Raw genomic sequence first — 22,025 nt, forward strand, 5'->3', positions numbered from 1 at the left:
GAGATCCTGGATTCGAGTCCCTCTCGGTTCACACATTTTCAACACGTCCCAAATTATGTATATCAACGACTGTTTGCAGCTAGGGTGTCGATTTTATTATCATGTTTCCTTTTGGGCAGAGACTATGCTGTGGGTGCTCATCAGTGGATATTCTGTGAAACAGAGCCGCCCGATTGCTTTTCTCATCGCACTGACACTTTTGCTATCTTTCCTGATGGCTAGATCATAATTTTCTGTGAAATCTTCTGTTTATGATTTGACGAGAGAGCCTTGTCCGCCAATTGCATTGCTATTAGATGTTTTTTGCTGTAATGTCTTGGAGAATTTCCCAAATCTCGCCCTGACTCTCTTCTGCACATGTCCTATACATTCCATTTTTTTATAAATTACAGTTTCGCCATATGGTTCAGCAGCCACAACACTATTGTAGCCTCTAGAGTCACCATCATCAAGGTAATGTGTGTATTGTACACTATATCTAGCTATTGACCAACTAAAAATAGAGACTGCCCCACTGCTTTTGTACCACCAATAAAACCTTCAACATTTTTGTCCTGTTTTTGTTCATTTGCCTTATTGGCACAAATTTAGCAGTGTTCTGTCAGACATTCATAGTCCAGTACCATGCCTGTATCTACAGAGGTAACTGTGACCACTCCTTTCTTCTGCTAGGAACCTTCCAATGTAGCAACAGTATCAGTAGCCTGACATATATCTACAGTTTCTTTCGCTGCACTCTGTACAGATGCTTCACTGACTTCTGACAGGGAATTATACATCCGTTTATAAAAACTTTCAAATTTGATAGTTGGCAGTGGGAGATCTACCATAGTTCAGAGTATCTTGGCTGCTTTCCTCTCCTTCCAAATACACTTCAGGGCCTAAGCAAGACGAATATTCACTTCACTATATTTTCTGCATGTCACAATATATGGATGTAGATGTCACTGTACAGTTCATCACATTACACACTTGACATTCCTCTACAGTTTTGTTGGATGGGCATCTTTTCGTACTAATATCCTCACAAAACATAAGGAATTTTTCACTATTGCAGTATCTACATTTAGCAACAGACAAAAGCAATTCTGAAATCTTGTACTTACTAATTAAAAAATAACCATTGTTTCACTATTTAAAACACCAAGCGCTTGTTAATTTTCGGTAAAATGTTTCAACTTACAGTATGAAACATCGCCTGGCGAATACTTTAGCCCTAAGTTCACTTCTCTACAGCATAACAGTTTCTTCAGTCTTATGATATCCAACAACACACTTATGATGATTACTGTAAAATTTACTACTACAATTAAACTTCTTCGTTTCTGGCATTTGACGACATAAAACAGCTGAAATACACAGTCACAACAACAAGTTTACAGCACGAAAGCATGTGCAAAAGGTAAGTAAACTCAACTAATGTACTTGCATCGACAGAAAGTTTGATTGCAGCAAATCCCTGCTCATAGTACAGACAGCGAGCTCAGTACAATCGACATGTTATTCAACGATATTACACAAACGAGTTGCTATGGAAGTAGTAGCGCTGAAATTAAATCATGAGACAATGTAGGCAAGATTTCGCGTTTGACAGTAGTGTGACAGTTAGGTATTCACATGCCACATGTGCTTTAGAAAGGTATTTAATCACTAAAATGATGAGGTACTATGTATATAGCACATGTGGTAGACTTTTATCAAATCAAAAATAAAATCCTTTTTTTGTACTCTCATGACGTCCATGTTCCTTAAGTGCAAATAATGGGCGCTTAGTTCGGCGTAGTTCATTACAGACCAACCAATCATCATGGTTAAAGAATAAAAACATTAAAAACCTCGATTCCCTGTATCTTCCTGTTGCTGGTATAATTAAGCAAAACATTCTGTCACAATACGCTATGAAAGCATGATGCAGCATTTTTTCAAGAATCTCAGTGTTTATGAAGTTGTTTCTCTTGGAATATGTGTTTCACAATGACATATTTCTGCAGATACATTCAGCGGCATATATGGATAATGCCGTGCATAATGCGGCAGTTGCTCACACATTTCGTTGTTTATGACGTCATATCTCCTGAACTATGATAGTACATGGTTCTTGGACCCCTCCCCCCAAACAGTAAGCGAAATGTGCATCAAGTTTGGCTGAAATCAGTCCTCTGCTTTAGTGGGAGATGTGGGAAACACACACACACATATTTATATGTACATTCAATTTCATAACATGTATAGATAGATATCTTGAAGCAGTGGCAGTCAACGTGGACCCTACCAAACACTAATGGGTGTGAGAGCTATCATGGAGGGTGGTAGGTCGTTAGATGTTAAAGGTGTTTTCATTAGGTTTTTATAAAATTTTGATGCAAGTATTTGGTAAATAATTATTATCATATGAAATGAAATCCAAATTGCACTATAGGAATTTAGAGTTTTGTTGTGATATATCCACTTCGGCTAGATTGCTACCATCAGACCATCTGTAATAGTTACATAATATTTTTATTTTATTTTATTTTATTGTAATGTAAGTTATCATATTTTTAGATATACAAGTTTTGTTCTTATGTCCACATATCTTCAGTCATCACTGTGATTCTGTATTCTGTCACAGCATGATGTAGATTTAGGACAACTGTTATAAGCTATTTTGTGGTTTTGCTGCTGTTGTTAATCGTCCTTTTCCGTAATTTTCTATAATTTGACTTTAGATCGTTAGATCTGACAGTTCTGACTGTTCGCCAAAGATGCTATATGGTTACAGTTGCTGTTGTGTATTGTTGTTATTATGTTGGGCTGCATGTACGATATTTGTAATCAACGTGTCTAGTTAGTTGTTTATGTCTGTCCGTTATCTTTGGTTAGGAATTCAATGAAATTTTGTATGAAATGTTTGTGTTTTAAAACCGTTTGTTCAATTTTAATGTCATCACGGTGTTATATTCTGTGTATACAGATTTCTATCTTTTCAAATACATTCATTAGAAAACCTTTAGGTCATATGTGTAAAATTTTCATTGCCAACTCCATTCGTTCTGCTTTCTGGTTATAGTTCTTTACAGAGCTGAAGAATGTGGGTGGATTAAGTTTTGAAGACTTGACATTCCATTTTAAATATGCTTGCATATGTATCTACTGGTAATTTTGTTTGTCCTGAGTGAAGTCTATGGGGGATAGTGTTTGTTCTGTATGTGAAATGGATACTTCTGTTCTTAATTAATGGATTTAATTTGTTTGGTATTGTACCTAAATATGTCATAGTATATATGTTGGTTTAATCATTTTTGGTGTACCTCTGGATAATTTTATGTTGTTGTGAATTTTTGGTTGTGCAGGTGTAGTTTTTCTTCTGTGTACATGGATTACTGTGTCTGGGTTGAAACAATTTTGTTGTGCCATGTATCGTAATGTATCGAGTTCTCTCTGTATGGCAGCTTAGTTTAGTAATGGATTTTGTATTCTGTTGATCATGGCTTGGACGTGTGTGTGCTTGTATGCCTTTGTGTGGCATGTATTAGGATGTAGGATGCTATCAGTCCAGTGGTTAACAGTATGAACAGTGTCACTTACTGTAGCAGCAAGAAAGTGAACATATTACTTTCAAAATTATATACATTGATTACCAAATTCATAAAAAAATTCGTCTTATACTGTCACAAAAAATAAAGTACATCAAAATTCCACCTAATGGCAAACTAGTATTCTTTGATATAACCAACCTGTATATAAATATACCAGTTCATGACATAATTTTAATCATACAAAATAACCTATCATAGTGTAGAAAAAATTTTAATTGCAGGCATACAAGAAATAATAGACTTATTCAATTTAGTTACAGCACAAAATTATTTTGAATTCAAAAATAACCCATACTACCAATTAGATGGGGTAGCCATGGGTTGCAGTATAGCTGCACTTTGGCAGATATTTTCTCGAACACATTTGCAAGAAAAAATTTTTTGCAACCACAAATGCCCTGAGTAACAAAATCATCTGTTATTTTAGATACTTGGATGACATTCTTGCCCTTATAGATGGAGATGAACTTGAGATCAAATATTTCCATCAAGCACTAAATAAACTACATCCTAAAGTGCACTTCACCATGGAAATAGAAATGAACAAATCATCTAATTTCCTGCGCCTCACAATCACTAACAACAATAATTCACACTGAGACATCATGCCTACCTCACATGATGGATATTCTTCGATCTAGCAGCTACCCGTAATCATTTCGTCTGTGGCTAAAAGGTGTCAGCATCTTATGGACTATGAAAACTGTAGTATTTGGAAAACAAAACTCCATTTATTGCGATTATTGCAGCTTTTATTAATTATTGCTAATTTGTTTGATTTTTTGTGTGAATGATGGTGTGAGTGCAAAGTATTAAGTAAATGAATATTGTTGCGCCTATTAACTGAGTACATGTAGTGTGAGAACTGTATATTGAGAGAGTGAATTGTAAACTGTAAAGTGCAATTGTCCAGTTTATGGGACTGAAAAAACAAGGTATATTTTATGATAATTTCGTTATTTAAAGAGGGAGTGATTTTGATATTTGTTGATCTTATAAATTTTTTCTTTTGATAAATTGTTTATACAAGCTATTAAGTTGTGGTTGATCAAAAGCGAGAGATATGGGATTGTTTGGTTTAATGCTACACTGTAGTGCCAAAGAAACTGATATAGGCATGCATATAGGAATACAGAGACATGTTGTTGTTGTTGTGGTCTTCAGTCCAGAGACTGGTTTGATGCAGCTCTCCAGAGACATGTAGACAGGCAGAATACAGCGCTGTGGTCGGCAAAGCCTTTGTAAGACAACAAGTGTCTGGCGCAGTTGTTACATCAGTTATTACTGCTGCAATGGCATATTATCACGATCTAAGTGAGTTTGACGGTGCGTTATTGTCGGCACTCGAGCAATGGGACACAGCATCTCCGATGAAGCAATGAAGTGGGGATTTTCTCGTACGACCATTTCATGAGTGTACCATGAATATCAGGAATACGATAAAATATCAAATCTCCGACATCGCCGCGGCCGGAAAAAGATCCTGCAAGAACAGGACTAATGACGACTGAAGAGAATCATTCAGCATGACAGAAGTGCAACCCTTCCGCAAATTGCTGTAGATTTCAGTTCTGGGCCAACAACATGTGTCTGTGCAGACCATTCAACGAAACAGCATCGATATGGGCTTTTGGAGGTGAAGCCGCACTCACGTATCCTTGATGGCTGCATGACACAAAGCCTTACGCCTCGCCTGGGCTCGTCAACACCGACATTGGACTGTTGGTGACTATATACATGTTGCCTAGTCAGACGAGTCTTGTTTCAAATTGTATTGAGCGGATGGACTTGTACAGGTATGAAGACAACCTCATGAATCCATGGACCCTGCATATCAGCAGCGGACTGTTCAAGCTCATGGAGGCTCTGTAATGGTGTGGGATGTGTGCAGTTAGAGTGATATTGGACCTCTGATAAGTGAAAATACGGCTGTGACAAGTGACACATACATAAACATCCTGTCTGACCACCTGCATACATTCATGTTCACTGTGCATCCGATGGACTTGTGCAATTCCAGCAGGACAATGCGACAACCCCACACGTCCAGAATTGCTACAGAGTGGCTCCAGGAACAGTATTCTGAGTTTAAACACTTCCGCTGGCCACCAACCTCCCCAGACATGAACGTTATTTGAGCATATCTGGGACGCCTTGCAACGTGCTGTTCAGAAGATATCTCAACCCCCTCATACTCTTATGGATTTATGGACAGCACTGCAGGTTTCACAGTATCAGTTCCCCCCAGCCCTACTTCAGACATTAGACGAGTCCATGTCTCACATGTTGTGGTACTTCTGCATGCTCGCGGGGCCCCTACGCGATATTACGCAGGTGTATCAGTTTCTTTGGCTCTTCAGTGTAGTAGTGGATTGGTCGTGATGTACATCAGACAGAGGACAGTATATTCACGCGTATTTTATGAGCTAAGACAATTGCTTTATGAAGGCTGAGTCCAGTTTGAATCTCAGCCGTGATCACGTTTGGACTTGGATACAAGGAACTCTGAATAGATGTGAAAATTTTACGGAAAAATGCTTAAAACTTGACCGTGGGGTGCCGATAAGTGTACATGAACGTGTGAAAAAGACGAACACGTATATATATAACAATTATGTCAATATTTAAGAAGGGCAGCAGGAGAAATTGTGCAAACTATCGTGGTATTAGTGTGATGCTATCCACGGCGAGAGTCAAAGGCCATATCCTAAAAACAAGGATAGAAGAAGAAGTAACTCAATCTGAAGAACAAAGTGGATTCAGATCTGGTCGCTCCTGTACTTGAGGAGTATTTACCCTCAAAAACCTAGTGGAGAAAAGGACTGCAAGTTAGACCTCCAGAAAGCTTATGACACAGTTCCATAGAATAAGCTGTGGACAAGTCTAATTGATAATGGTGTGTCACTGAGCTATATGAAAGCTGTCGGACTCCTCTACCAAGTTTGCACGGCAATGGTAAAAGTGAGAAATCAACTATCTCAAGAGTTTGAGGTGACTAAGGGACTATGCCATGGATCCACACTCGCCCCTACACTCTTTAAGATCTACCTAGAGGAGGCACTAAAATCCTGGAAAAGGAAATGTGGAGGAATGGGTATGCCCATAGACGATGAGATCTTGTTCACTTTATTTTTTGCTGACGACCAAGTGTTAGTAGCTGGAGATGAGGAAAATGTCAATTACATGTTCCGCAAATTAAGAGAAGAATATGAAAAATGGGGTCTTGTCATAAACGTATCTAAAACAGAATATCTGAAAGTGGGAGAAAATGCTGTTAACAACCTATGGTAGAGGTACGAATGATTGAAAAAAATAAAATTGGCCAGAGCAAGCGAGCCTTAAAACAACTAAATGGTATTCTCTGGAACAAAAACATAAAGTGCAGAACAAAACCAACCATCTACCACACAATTATTGGAAGTATTACAACATGTGGTGCAGAGTTGTGGGATCTAGCTCAGAGGCAGAAAGATCGCCTGCTGGCTGTCGAGATGGATTTCTAGAGACGGAGTTGTGGATATTCCAGGTTGATCATATTAGAAATGATAGGATCAGAGAGGTTATGAATGTCGAAAGCACAATCCAAGACTACGTAGAAAGGAAGCGCCTACTCTGGTATGGTCACTTACAGCATATGCCAGACACAAGATGGCCAAAACGTGTACGGCAATGGACTCCACATCAAATAAGAAGAAAGCGTGGTAGACCTGCGAGATGCTGGAAAGACGACGTCAACGAAGCAATGGCGGCGAGAGGTCTTAATGAAGGAGACTGGAATGACCGTGAACGATGGAGATTGGGGTACGAGAGACGGCGGCAGCCGTAGAAACCTCGCTCGCATATATATAATATATAAACTGCGACTTTTGAATGACCAAAATCTGCGTGGTGTGTTATACAAGGTGCGACTGCAAATCGAACGATCATAGTGGTCAAATTGTGTAATATTTGAGCGATCTTTCTATCATAGACAATCCGTTTTGTAATCTTGTTGGTATTGGGTTTGGTTGACTACCATAAGCTGACTAGAATGAGTGAATGTGTTTGCATGTCAACGTCGAAAGTATTATTTTTGGATTATCGCGGGCCTGGCAGTATTTTGTATCAAACAAATGACAATTTATTGAAGTTTTCACTCGTAAACTATTAATTGCACAACTAAACCTATACTGGATTCGGTAACGCCACTGGCTCTACTACAGTTTTTCCAATAGTGGAAAATTTTTAGTTTTTAACAGGAACGGCTTGTGGATGGCACTGCAGAAGAAGAAATAACAACAATGTGAGTGTTTATAATTTTTGTGGAACAAGCCACAAAAAACCGCATCGTAGCAACATATTTTCGCGATTTACAGTAAGCACACAATAACTGACAGCACTATACATGATAGTTCATACCACCCAAAAGCACACAGACACACATATATCCAAGCCATGTCCACAGAATACAAAATCCACCACTAAACCTAGCTGCCACACAAAAACCACATGATACGTTATGATACATAACACAAGAAAATGGTTTCAACGCAGGCATAATAATGCAGATATACAGAAGAAAAACTACACCCATACAACCAAAATTCACAAGGACATAAAATTATCCAGAGAAACACAAAAAATGACTAACCCAACATACATACCTACAGCGTATTTAGGCACAATATCAAACGAATTACATGCACTAATTAAGAACACACGTATCCAGTTGACATATAGAACCAACAACACTATCCATCACAGACTTCACTCAGGGAAAACAAAATTACCAGTATACACAAACCCACTAGATCGAATGCCAAGATTGCAGTAAATTTTACATAGGACAGACAGGGCGCAAATTTAGTATAAGATGTCGAGAGCACACAAGAGTTAGCAAAAATAATCCTTCTGCATTCTTCAACCACCCAAAAACCAATAACCACAAGGCAGAACGAATGGAGTTAGCAATGAATATTTTACACATATTACCTAAAGGTATTAAAATGAACGTACTTCGAGAAATAAAATTCTGCATACATACAACGCCCTTATGACATTTTAAATGCACAAACGGATTTAAAACATAAACATTTCACACAAAATTTTATTGAATTCCTAACAAAAGGTAACGCATAGACACAAACAACCACCACGGAAATCTCTAATACAGGTGGCCGTGCACAGACACATCGATTACAAAGACTGTACATGCAGCCCAGTATGACAACATCAACCACAGTTTAACATAACAGTTGCGACACTTCGTCTCTTTTTTCCTGTGAGCGAGCTATGTTTCATGCAAAAGCATACTGCAGGGATTTCACCGTACTGTTGAGTACTGAAGCCACTGAACGGAAAAAAAGAAGGTATTAATTACAGTCAGTCATCTGGTAATCTCTTAGCTCTTTCCTTATCCGAATCCTACAAATACATTTAAGTACTTGGAACTATCATCTGCTACGTTGATAACGAGTCGATCAACAACAGAATCCACGAAGCCACCCAGGTGCCGCATTTTCTCCTCTTCTTTTACGACGCGCCGTTCTATATCCCGCCAACGTTCGGCAGTGACATGTGAAAAAGCAGCGTGCGTTAGTTCCAGTACGTCTGGCAGCTTAACATTTTGTTATTTCTGGAGCCAAATCCCGTAACTTAGTTCCATATCACGTCTGTTGGGTCCATATTGTAATGGTACAGTGGCAAATTTAAAAATGCAGCATTTGTATGGTGTGTACGATGCTGTGAAAGTGATGTTTCTAAGACAGATATCTACATCTGTGGTATAAAACAATGGACATAGTCCAAATGAAGAGTATCTTTTTGCCTTAAAATTAAATTGTTATGTTTTCTTAATTTAAGCAACCTCTGTTAACAATCTTTTATAAAATATCGATAATTGAGAATTTATATTTGAAATGAAAACACGAATTTCGCGTGCAATATGTAATTAAAAACAAGAAGACGTGCATTATTCATAAAAAATGATGATGAATTTTATAATCATGAGGTGTAGGTAATTGAAAGTGAACGAGAAAGAAACTGAGCCAGGCGAGACTTGAACCAGCGAACCATTAACTGCAACGAGTTATCAAGCTACTATGCCACCGATTCCGCTGTACACGAATATCCTACACGTGTCAGTTGTATCTAATACGTCCCTCAGATGACTTCAAAGCCAATTATCACTGTAAATTTATGACAAACATTAACAACAACCTATTTCTCGGCAATTTTCAAACGTGTTCCACACGCGTGTTTCACTATGGAACAGGAAGCAGCCTCAGCCACTTTTCATACTGCGTATTAACAGCGTGTCAATCAGAGCACAACAGTGCATAGGCTGTTACTATACACGATTTTTGAAATAAAAACTACATAACTAAAGCGTGATTAAGAAAAATGTTGATGGCTACTAATACGTTTTAATATCTTAAAGTTTTATTTAACGTAACTTAGTAATAATATATCTTGTACGTAAGTAGGACCTGTTTCCAAGAGCGCAGCAACACCAGTGAACGTGTGCTACGGCTTCTGACCAATCATCGCGTTTGTGCTTGTTTACATCAGGTTTATTCATATGATGAACGAAATATAATTCTTCGTGGCTTTTACAAATATAGACTAATGCATTCAAAACAGGTTCTGGGAACATCACCCTGTCTCCTCATACTATTACTGATCAGCTCTTGCTTAACTGAAACGTTGTGGGTTGCATCATTATAAAATACGAAATGACAAATAGTTATCAGGACTATCCACCCATAGTTCGAATGGATGTGTAAGAACTTGATACAGTCATTTAGAAGGCGAAAAAGGCTATAACAACGGTTTTAGATTACATGAAAATGGAACAGATTGAACACTTAGGTACTAAAAGAAGTTCATTGGCTCTGTCAGTTTTTGTATGTTTATTTGTCCCTAAATGACGAAAGAGCCCCTAATATGCATCACAGATAGTTTCTTACTTTCTCAGCCCATGGTTGTGGTGATAGCTTCAATGCAGTCCTGGTGTGATAAGGTATGCAGACTCACTACATGAGGCAACTATGCTATTAAGGGAACAATTTGTCAGAGAAACGCCAAACACTTGAGTATTACTGAAACAGTTTAGTCAGGGGTCAACAGCCTTGCCATGACCTGTGAGACAAGGATAAAAATGGTACTATATGTATACTACTCTGTAGCTCTTAGCAACCTCATTACATCACATTAAGTCCCAAATTCCCGCAACTAAACAGGAAACATACATTGCTACCTGTCTCCACTTAACTTGTAACTACAATATTGCAATTCCATCAAAAACCTGACCAAAGAAAAATTCTCAGCGCCATGTCCAGAGCAAGACAGATCCAACAGTGACAGGAAATCAGGCACATCAGATCTCACAGAAACAATGTACTTAATTCTCCTTTGAACAAGCTAGTTATTTTCACAAAGTGCTGCCTTCAATTAACAACAGCAGCTTCTTCTGCTTCTCCACTTTCCACATCCCTACTATGAATTACAAAATTGTCAATGAGTCATCACCACTGCCAGCTGCCACCATAATGTCTTGCTCTCAGTCACAACACAACTTCGAATGTTGGAAACCATGGATGAATGTCCATGACCAGGCAGAGGGACAAAAGATATAGTTATTTCAGTCCATCTATACTCAAAATGTAGATTCTCCAATCTCCATACATCCCAAATAGCTATCTCAGTTTTTCATTGAGGTCGGTTTCCTCCATAGATGTTTGTGTATGTCCCTGAATAAACATTTTTGAACTATTTCTTAAGAGAAACTTGTTTTAATGTTTAACAAATAATTAATAGCTGTACTGTAACGCTGCTAAATGCAAGTAGTTAGCGTCTGTATCATGCATTTATCCCAGATAAGTTCCTTTAAAACATATAAGTCTAAATAAAAGAAAACGTCAGTCCCACCTCTTGTTGAGGATGGAACTAAGAACTTAAGATGGAGGTCGCTGCTTCGAATGTATTCCAAGACATGGTGAGCTTCGTACAGTGCTTGTGTCATTCTTGTGCCTACTCAGTTAGTATTAATGACGACGATAAAGAGTGAATGGCTGCTTGGTGCAATTGTTGAATGTCAATTTCGAGAATATGAACCATTTTGACATGTACATGTCCAACGTCGAATTCCTAAACAAAAGGAAAAAGTATCATTCACACTAGAAATATATACATCAGATATATATGTAATGTATGTCGGCTACTGTTGATTTCTCCAGAATACTATGCACTTATTGGATCCATAACTCAAGTCTACGACTATACATTTCCAGGTTCCAGTCATCACAGAGGCGGATATTTAATCCACAATTCCCAAAAGACAGGCAAATTCCCTTCCCTTAGTCATCCATGAGGTGAACTTTTTTAGCCTTTGACAATAAGTGTTACTGCCTCTTGACTGTTGTGTGGATGCAGGATACCTGAAAACTCATAAATGTGCCAAATACACTGATCAGCTGGAACATTATGACCACTGACTTAATATCAATAGAAATCCACCCAGGTGATAGCAGCATCACCCCCTAGCAAGAAATGACTGCTAGTTAGACACACACATGTTGCATGTAGTACCAGTGAGCATGCTACCCATGTGTAGAATGGGGAAGGCGTATGGTCTATCTGAGTTTCACTGAGGGCAGATTGAGATGGCCTGTAGGCTCAGCACGAACATTTCGGAAACTGCGCGACTTGTCAGGTGTTCAAAGAGCGCATGTGGCGAAACCAAGGTGAATATCCAGATATCATGGGGCTGGGCGGCCCAGTCTCACTACAGATGTTGGACGTTGTAGGCTGGGCAGACTTGTAAAACAGGACAGGCGGCGAACTGAGGCGCCACTGACATCAGACTTTATTGCTGGGCAGAGTACAAGTGGCATCTGAACACACAGTACACCAAACACTCCTAACAAAGGGCATCCATAGCCAACGACCCATGCATGTGCCAATGTTAACACCATGACACAAGCAACTATGACTGAAATGTTCATATGACCATCAGCGATGGTCCTTGGTGCATTGTAAGACCGTTGCATGGTCTGATGAATCATGATACCTTCTTCATCATGCAGCTGGGAGGGCATGAACCCATCATCTTGCAGGGGAACAGCTCCTTGACACCTGTATCCCTGGATTGAGACAAGCTCGCAGCGACTCCATTATCTCTAGGGAACATTCACATGAACGTCCATGAGTCCACTGGAGCTCATGCAAGGCACCATTATGGCCAAAGAGTACCAAACACTGGTTGCAGACATGTACACCACTTCATGGAGATCATGTTTCTCGATGGCAGCAGCATTTTTCAACAAGATAATGCGCCTTGTCACAAGACCAGGAGTGTGATGGAGTGATTCGAGGAACATAGTGGCGATTTCCAGTTGATGTGCTGGCCCACTAACTCGCCAGCTCTAAACCCAATCGAACACATCTGGGATCTGATTGAATGTGGAGTCAGAGTTCATCGCCCCATCGCCAGATTTTATGGGAATTGGGCGACTTCTGCATGCAGGTATGGTGCCAACTCCCTCCAGTGACCTACAAAGCTTCATTACTTCCATACCATGACGCATCGCCACTGTTGTCCATACCAAAGGTGGACATACTGGCTATTAAGGAAGGTGGTTGAGGGAAACTGCTTTAAACACCTTCGACGTCATCACCACGAGAAGAGAGATGACTAAATATTGGATCAATATGCTACATCTGACATAACACATAAACCACTTTGACAACACCTCAGTTACAGTCATCCATCCATAAACAGCACTATAAGCACAATGCAGCTAACTGGAGGTAAACAGTTCGAGGTCACTCAAGGTATGAGTAATGACATCCAGTGGTGTGATCGTTTGTCTGTTATGTTTGTTGCTAGTAGTTCAAAGGTCTCTCCAAACTTTTTCCACTGGTCTCGGTCCTAAGGTATTGTTGCCATGATGGTTCGTCACAGGACTGGAGGTCATCTTGGCTTCTTCTGTGTCTTGCATTTTTCGTTTTTTTTCTTTTCTTAAGGGTGGTTAGTCTGTTGTGAATTGTTTGTTAAATAATTGCAGGCGCATCCTCATGATATTCACGATACCAGTACTTGCACATGTGATGGACGAAATTTTCAGATGTACCATGGTGCACACTGATGAATCCTTTAGCTTAACTAGTCCAGCGACAGGAAGATAAAACGAATCGCGATTTTTACTGTTTCCATTCTTTTACTTTGATGACTGGTTCTTATTTAATGATCAATGCCAAACTGAAAGCCCATTATTTGCACTTAACTCATTACTCGAGGTATGAACATCCAAGTTCAAATTCTTCTGTAAAGCTTGGAATTGTGAGAATAATTTATTTCTAGGAGTCTGTAACAAACTTCATACATTACATTCAATATTTTCTAACAAGTAGGTGATGCAGTATCATTATGTTATTGTCATGTAGAAGAAGATGTAATTAGATGACTCGTGAACACTAACTTCACTTAACGAAGGTTTATTCAGCACTTGCACATACAAGAGCGCAGAGCTGCCTCCAGCCAGAACACATACCGTATATATACTGCTACAGAACATTCCAGTACAATGATTCTTGACATTTATGGATACTTCTAGCATGCACTCGAACCAAATATAGAAACTGGTGTGGGGTCGGTGGTCAAACCTGGGACTCCAGATGGCAGAGCTGAAGCTGGGACCCACCACGCCGTATTTTGTCAGAGGCCGAGAAAGTTCAAGAGTGTCGAGTGGCAGTGCAGAGTGATACAGCGGTATTCGGTAACATTGCTCTATTCAGCTAATTTACAGTATTCAGTGGTGAAGCGTAGTGTCAGCGTGCCGCCCGCCACTGTGCCGTGAGTCCAGCCGGCTCAGCATACTCCTGGTATGCCGACGCCTCTGCTCTGGTCATCAAGGCCGCTCGCTGATGGAAGTTGGCCGGCACTCTACTGGTCGCCGCCCGCTGATGCGATGCGACTTGCGCCATTCTGCTGCCCGCGATTCTGGAGACTGCTACAGTCCCTGGTCCTCGCCACCCTCTGTCCCGTTTGGCTTGCTCTGTCCGACCATGGAACGAAGGTGGACATACAGGTCACCGGTGGCTCTCGGGCCGCCGCTGCTCCCAGGACAGAACCGGTCTCGAACCTGCGCCCTCATGCGCCGCAACTTACCGCTAGTGGTGCTTGCCAGATGGCAAACCCACCACCATCTCTGGCGCTGTCAGAGCACTGCTGCATCTCCCACAGCGTACGCCTCGGCCAGACCCCGGTACACCAGGTGGGAAGCGAACGTGGCCCGTACACTGGAGTGGAACCAAGCCTGTCCTGGACCCAGGCAGACCACTGTTACTGGCCTCTTTCAGGCAGACCGTGCGATCTCCAAGTTCCAGGCTGCCATTCCGTCCCGCCCTGATGGTGTGTCCCTGGAGGCGGAATATAGCCTGAACAAGTACATAGAAACAAAGTAGAAGTTCATGACTAATACTTATAACATTGCTGCCAGACTGGCCCCTATAAGTGTAGACGAGCACAGGTCCGTCCCGATGCTCGACAGATCTGGCACCCCCTCTCAAGCTAAAATTGCTCTTCTATTGATATTGGTTTCTCCCTCGATTCTGACGTAGTGTCAGAGAGAGACAGAAACTATAGCAGCGATAAATTCCCACATGTCAGCCACTGCAAATCGCCACTTGGCTCTGGCCTAGTACCTCGCCTCATATCGCAATAACTTCAAGCAACGCTGCAGTTTGCTGCCTTGTTGTTGCTTCACACAAAGCAAATCGTGCGCGCAATAGCGTCGTCGCAGCACCGCGCTCGTGAGTGCCATGTTTGCGTTGCCTGGCCTACTAGCTGTCGACTGTTAGCACACTCTGCCAGCGGCCCCAGGTTTCATCGCCCAACCGCACCTTCATTGAATTTTGATAAAATTTCCCTTTCCCTCGACTAGGATTGATACTCGCGCAGCAAAATTAAAATTGTAATGTCGAGGTGAGTTTTGAACTCATGACCCTTCATGCATCAGTTTAGTATCACAACCACTACGCCACAGTGCTACTCAGCTTCTTCTGCGGCATTGATCCCTCCTTAAGAGAACAGTGTCTCGGTGTTACATCCTTCTAGTCCGGGAACGAGTCATCGGTCCTGCATACTCTGACTCCCGATGACTGCTTCTCGCCCTGGCAGTGATCTTCTTAGAACTTCTTTAGCCACTACGCTCTTCGTCATCTTTCCGCTTGTTGCCTGTCGTTGGAGCTTCGAATTTACCCTGGGTTGCAGGATCGCTATAGGGCTTGATTCGATGAACGTGGACCGTATCTCTGTTCTTTCGTCGTCATGTGTCAGGGTCGAAATTTTCAACTTCATAAGTAACATCAGACAGTAACTGTCTTACAGCCTTATAAGGTCCAAAGCAGCGCCTGAGGAGCTTCTCAGAGAGACCAACCTTCCAAACAGAAGTGAAGATCCAGACGAGGTCACCAGGCTGGTAGACAACAGGGCGATGGCTCGCGTCATACCTTCGGCGATCGTTTCCTTGAGCCTGCAGCGTGCAGAGTCGAGCAAAGTGCCGAGCTTCCTCAGATCTGGTTACCACCTGGGCGGTGTAGTCGTCGTCCACGTCATCAGGATGTAATGGAAACACAGTGTCCACCATCGTCATCGCCTAACGCCCATGCACCAGGAAAAATGGCGTAAATCCTGTGGTGTCTTGTTTGGCAGTGTTTTAGGCAAACGTCACGAAAGGTAGCACCTCATTCCAGTTGCTCTGCTCAACATTGACGAACATTGATAGCATGTCGGCCAAGGTCTTATTAAGGCATTCAGTAAGCCCGTTAATTTGCGGATGGTAGGCAGTCGTCATATGATGAGTAATGTTGCACTGACGGTTTATCTCTGTCACAAGATTCGATTTAAAAACTTTCCCTCTATCCGTAATTAACGACCTTGGGACACGGTGTTTTAATACAATGTCTTCCACGATGAATTTGGCTACCTCAGATGCTTTGGGCTGTTTTCACCGCTTTTGTAATGGCATAGTGTGTCAGATAATCAGTGCAAACAATAATCCATCTACTGCCACTAGCAGACGTTGGAAATCGTCCAAGGAGGTCAATCCCAACATGCTGAAATGGCGTTTCGGCTGGTGGAATTGGTATGAGTCGGCCAGGTGGTTTCTGAGGAACTGCCTTTGTCCTCTGGCACTCTCGACAGTGCGACTCATAGTGACGGACAATCCTAAATAAACCTGGCCAGAAAAATCTCTTGCGGATTCTATCGTATGTCTTAATAAATCCTAAATGTCCGGCCTGAGGTGTGTCATGGAATTTCTGTAGAACATCAAAGCACATGTGTTTAGGAATCACTGGTAGCTACCTCTTTCCAAACGGATCAAAGTTTTTCTTGTAAAGTAAACCATTAACGACCTTAAATTGTCCTTTCACACCCTCTGACCGATTTAAGGCAAGCATAATTTGAGATATGTGGTGTCCTTCTTCCGCTCATCAGAGAGATCCTGGAGTGCAGCGAGACAGTCACTATCTTCATCAAAATCTTGATGGTCTTGCACAGGGTTTCTTGAGAGACAGTTGGCACCTTGGTGTTTTCTTTTACTTTTGTACACTACGATAATGTCATACTCTTGAAGATGTAGTGCCTATCTGGCAAGTCGTCCTGTTGGATCCTTAAGACCTGTCAACCAACAAAGTGAATGATAGTCTGTAACGTCTGTGAATGGGCTTCCATAGAGATACTGTCGAAATTTGCACATGGCCCATATCGCAGCAAGACATTCTCTTTCTGTAGCTGATTAGTTTTTCTCGGCTTTTGTAAGTGTCCTAGAAGCACTGCTCTTTTCCATCCGAAATTTGCACCAGAATAGCACTGATCCCATACCCACTGGCATCTGTGTGTAGTTTTGTAGGTGCTCTCTCATCATACAGACCAAGTACAGGGTTGGTCGTCAGAGCTTCTCGCAGCACACCAAAAGAATCTTGTTGAGCACCACCCCAGATAAATTTAGCATCAGCTTAACAACTCTTGGAGAGGCCTGGCTTTGATACAACAGTCTGATAAAATGATGGTAATAAGAACATAATCTGAGGAAGCTTCTCACATCTCTAATACTTTTAGGAATAGGAAATTCCGTTATAGATCTCACCTTTTCTTGGTCTGGCCGCACACTTTCGTTTGACACAAGGTGTCCAAGTACTTTGATTTCTTTTGCTCCAAAGAGACACTTTCTTGGATTAGGTTTCAGTCCACCTTGTCGGAGACATCCTTTTTAGTTATCTTATTAAGCTTCCTGTAATCAACACAAAAGCGCCAACTGCCACCCTTCTTCCTGACGACGACCACTGGTGATGACCATGGCCTCTGTGAAGGCTGAATGATGTCATTCTTCATCATTTTCTCTACCTCGTCGCGAATTATTCGACGTTCCATTGCTGACACACGGTATGCTCTCTGGCTTATTGGTTGATGGTCTCTAGTGCTAATCTGGTGTTTCGCCATTGATTTGTCTAATTTGCTCTTCACCTGTAGATTGAAGCATTCAGAGAACTCTTGAAGAATGACATGCAGCTTTTTCTGTTGTTGCTTAGTGAGATCTGGTGAAAGTCAAGTTAGAAGATCTTGTCTCGCAGTGGTAGCGCTAATTTCGTCCACAGACTTGGCGTGGGAGGTTTCTATGATGCTCAGCTGTTCTTCAATGAACGGCTCAGCGTTTGCTACGCACATGCGTCTTGGAAGGATCTGCGATTATCAGCAACAGTTCACTTCCACAATTCACCGAATCCTTTCTTAAACAAGACGACCGAGGCTGGGATGACCAAGTTATTCTTCAGTGGTATGCTTCTCTTACATTCCACTACATGCTTGGCATGACACATGGCAGTTACCTTTCTAGCACTGTCTGCAGGAATGATCACTTCACGAAAATTTCTTGGGTATTCAGCCAGGTAGCGTCGTCCAAAAGGCGCGATATTTTGGCAAGCCGACTACTTGCCATCTTCAGGCGTTCTTGATGTCTGATTGATCTCTGATGGATGCCGACTTTATATAATCTCCACCCCTTTCACGCAGCCTCCTTCTGGGCGCTTCCGGTCGGTCCGTGGGCGGTGGTAGGGGAAGGGCGGCGCTGGGTGGTGGGGGAAGTACGGCGCCCTACGACAGATCATGGGTCCTTCCGCTGCTACGGCCGCTTGCAGAACTCTGCCGTCGTGGTGACAATGCTTCTTCTTCTTCAGGTGTCCTGAAAGGAGCGAATTTCCGTGTAGGCTGTCGTCGTGTTTTAATCATACTCAAAGCTGGATTCCAGGCTTTGCTTAGCTGGAAACCGCTGTCTTTATTTGTTAGTTCGTCGTGCAGCCGGATCTCTACTGCCTCTTTGAGGAGACAGTCCCAGAAATTGTTCGATTGCTGTAACACCTTTGTGCCATCGTAGTTCATGTCATGTCTATGTGAGATGCAGTGCTCTGCCACGGCGGACTTGGTGTGCTGTGCGTTGTCTGTGTGGCGTTTATGTTCACTACATCTCTCCTGTACCATCCGGATTGTCTGGCCTATATACATTTTCCCACACTGGCAAGGGATGCTGTAAACTACCAGTTTCCGGTGTCCTAAGTCGTCCTTGACTGGTCCTAATAATGTTTTCGTTTTGGATGGAGGGCGAAACACGCAGTTGACATTATATTTTCTGAGTATTCTGCCGATCTTTGCCGATGTGTTCCCGATATATGGTATGATCTCTGTCGCAACCGGTTTGTCTTCGTCCTCGGGAGGCTGCGGTCTCGGCTTCTTCGGTCTTAAGGCGCGTTTTATCTGCAGGTTGTTGTAGCCGTTCGTGCGGAACACGGCCTGCAAGTGCTGCGAATCAGCTGCTAGGCTGTCACAGTCCGAGATTTCGCGTGCTCTGTGTACCAGTGTGCATAGAACAGCCTCTCGCTGTGAAGGAGCATGACAGCTGGAGGCATGCAGATACAAATCTGTATGTGTCGACTTACGGTAGACGCTGTGTCCTAGTGTGCCATCTGGTCTTCGCTCGACGAGCAGATCCAGAAATAGAAACTGGTTGTTTTCTTCTACCTCCATCGTGAACATGATATTCTGGTGCAGTGAGTTCAGATGTTGCAGAAAGTCTTGGAGGCGTTGTAGTCTGTTCGGCCAGATTACGAATGTATCGTCTACATATCGAAAAAAGCAAGAGGGCTTGTAGGCTGCCAACTCGAGAGATTCTTCTTGAAAAGCCTCCATAACGATATTGGCCACTACTAGTGATAGCGGACAGCCCATCGCTACTCCATCTGTTTGTTCGCAGTAGTTCCCATCGAACAGAAAGTATGTTGACGTAAGTACGAATTCGAAAACTTTCGTTACTGTTGGTCCGAATTTTTCTGTACGCCGGGAAAACCTCAGACCACACAGGATCACTTCATCCAGCACACATAGTCTCCACACACTCGGATGCGCATATTCCTCTCCACAGTATCTCATCTCGTCTAGCATAATCTTCGAGTGACCACAATCTATAATTGCCTGAGAAGCTTTCAAAAAGTCCTATCCGAGAATGACGTCATAACTACACTCTTGTAAGACGATGAATTCTAAGGGCTGTGTATGGCCACTTATACTCACACGATTTGTACATCTTCCTGTAGGTTTTACATATTTCCCATGAGCCACCTTCAGCAGAGATGTTTTGTTGTCGACGAATATGGTTTTCTGCTACTGGCGACGGTACTTCTTCGAAATGACTGAATATGATGCTTCAGAGTCCACTAGAGCTTGGGCTGGTCGGCCATCCATGAGGATAGCGACGTAGTTTCCTCTCATTTTTGTAGTGATCGACGGCGGAGGATTTTTCTATTTGGCAGCCTCACCTCCAAGGAAGGTCGCACCCTTTAGTTTTCCAGGTTGTAGCGAGTAGGTGATTGGATGGAGCTTCTAAACGGCGATGGAGACCTTGATCAGTGTGCTGGGGAGCGTCCTCTCCAGCGGCTAGCTTGCGGTGATGGTAACCTACGTCGTCCTGCACCCACATCAACTTGTTCATCTTCGTCGTTCGTCGTCCTGGAGTTGGCGTCGGCTAAAATCGGTCTGCTGTCTTCTGGCGCGGGCGTCATCAAATATCCGCCGCCTTTCTTGACAATAGCGCACCACATGTCTCGGTTGTCCGCAGTGGAAACATACTGGTTGGTTATCCTGGGTCCTCCAGCTTTCTTCTTGGTGCCCAAACAGATTCCTCATACGGCTTTGTACGAACGTAACTCCGCCTGGGTCACGACTTTTTCACTGTTTTAAAGGGAAATGAAGGACGAAAGATTGGGTTCAATGTCTGTTCCACTTCCTCTCTTATGACCTCTTGAAGCGTCTCGGTTTTTTGCTCGCCGTACAATCCAACTGCCTTCTGAACTTCCTCTCTCACTAGCTGACAAAGAACACTTGTGAAATCAGTTCTTTCCTCCATGACAGACATCGATACGACGTTTGGAAGCCGTTCAAACTTCTTGCGTGTAATTCTTTTTTGTTGCATGGTCTCTATATACTGGCACCATTTTATGAAGTCGTCTGCTGTCGAAACCTCCTTCAGGAATAGGGGTTGATACATGTCCTCAGCAACACCCTTCATGAGATTTGCAACCTTATCTTCCTCCTTAATTCTAGGATCCACTATTTTACACAGCTCCAAAACGTCTTGAATTTAGGATGTTGTAGTTTCTCCTGGACGCTGTGCCCTGCACTTTAATTTATCTTCAGCCTTGCACTTCTGTCACTGTGTGTCATCAAATACTTGCGCAGTTCCACCTGGAATACTTCCCAGCTTGTGAACTTTTCCTCATTGTTCTCATACCATTGCTTGGCAGTGCCCTCCAAGTAGAAAAATACGCTAGTCAAATACACGGTGTCATCCCATTTGTTAAATTTGGCTATAGGCTCATATACCTTCAGCCACTTGTTTGGAACTTGGCCATCGTCACCAGAGAACCCGTAAGGATGTCTCATGTGGTGGCTCACAGTTGCTGTTATCGTAACGTCCTTTTCTTCTTCTGTCTCCGATAGATTGTGATCTGTTGAATAGGGCTAGAACTCGGGTTTCTTGCCACGTAAACGGCTGCTATGTCGTGGCCTGATGGGAGCCACTGTGTCGTTGATAATGCGCACTATCACAGGTTCCAAAACCCAGCGTCTCCACCAGAATGATGTCACGTTGAAGAAGATGTGATTAGATGAATGATGAACACTCACTTCACTTACCGTAACGAAGGTTTATTCAGCACTTGCAGATACAAGAGCGTGGAGAGAACTGCCTCCAGCCAGAGCACATACGGTATATATACAGCTACAGAACATTCCGGTACAATGATTCTTCACATTTGTGGATACTTCTAGAATGTACTCGAACCGAATATAGAAATTAAAATCGTAGAGTGCAGGTGAGTTTTGAACTCACGACCCTCCATGCAACAGTTTAGCAT

Source organism: Schistocerca nitens, chromosome 4 (assembly GCF_023898315.1).
Source record: "Schistocerca nitens isolate TAMUIC-IGC-003100 chromosome 4, iqSchNite1.1, whole genome shotgun sequence".
Taxonomy (NCBI): domain Eukaryota; kingdom Metazoa; phylum Arthropoda; class Insecta; order Orthoptera; family Acrididae; genus Schistocerca; species Schistocerca nitens.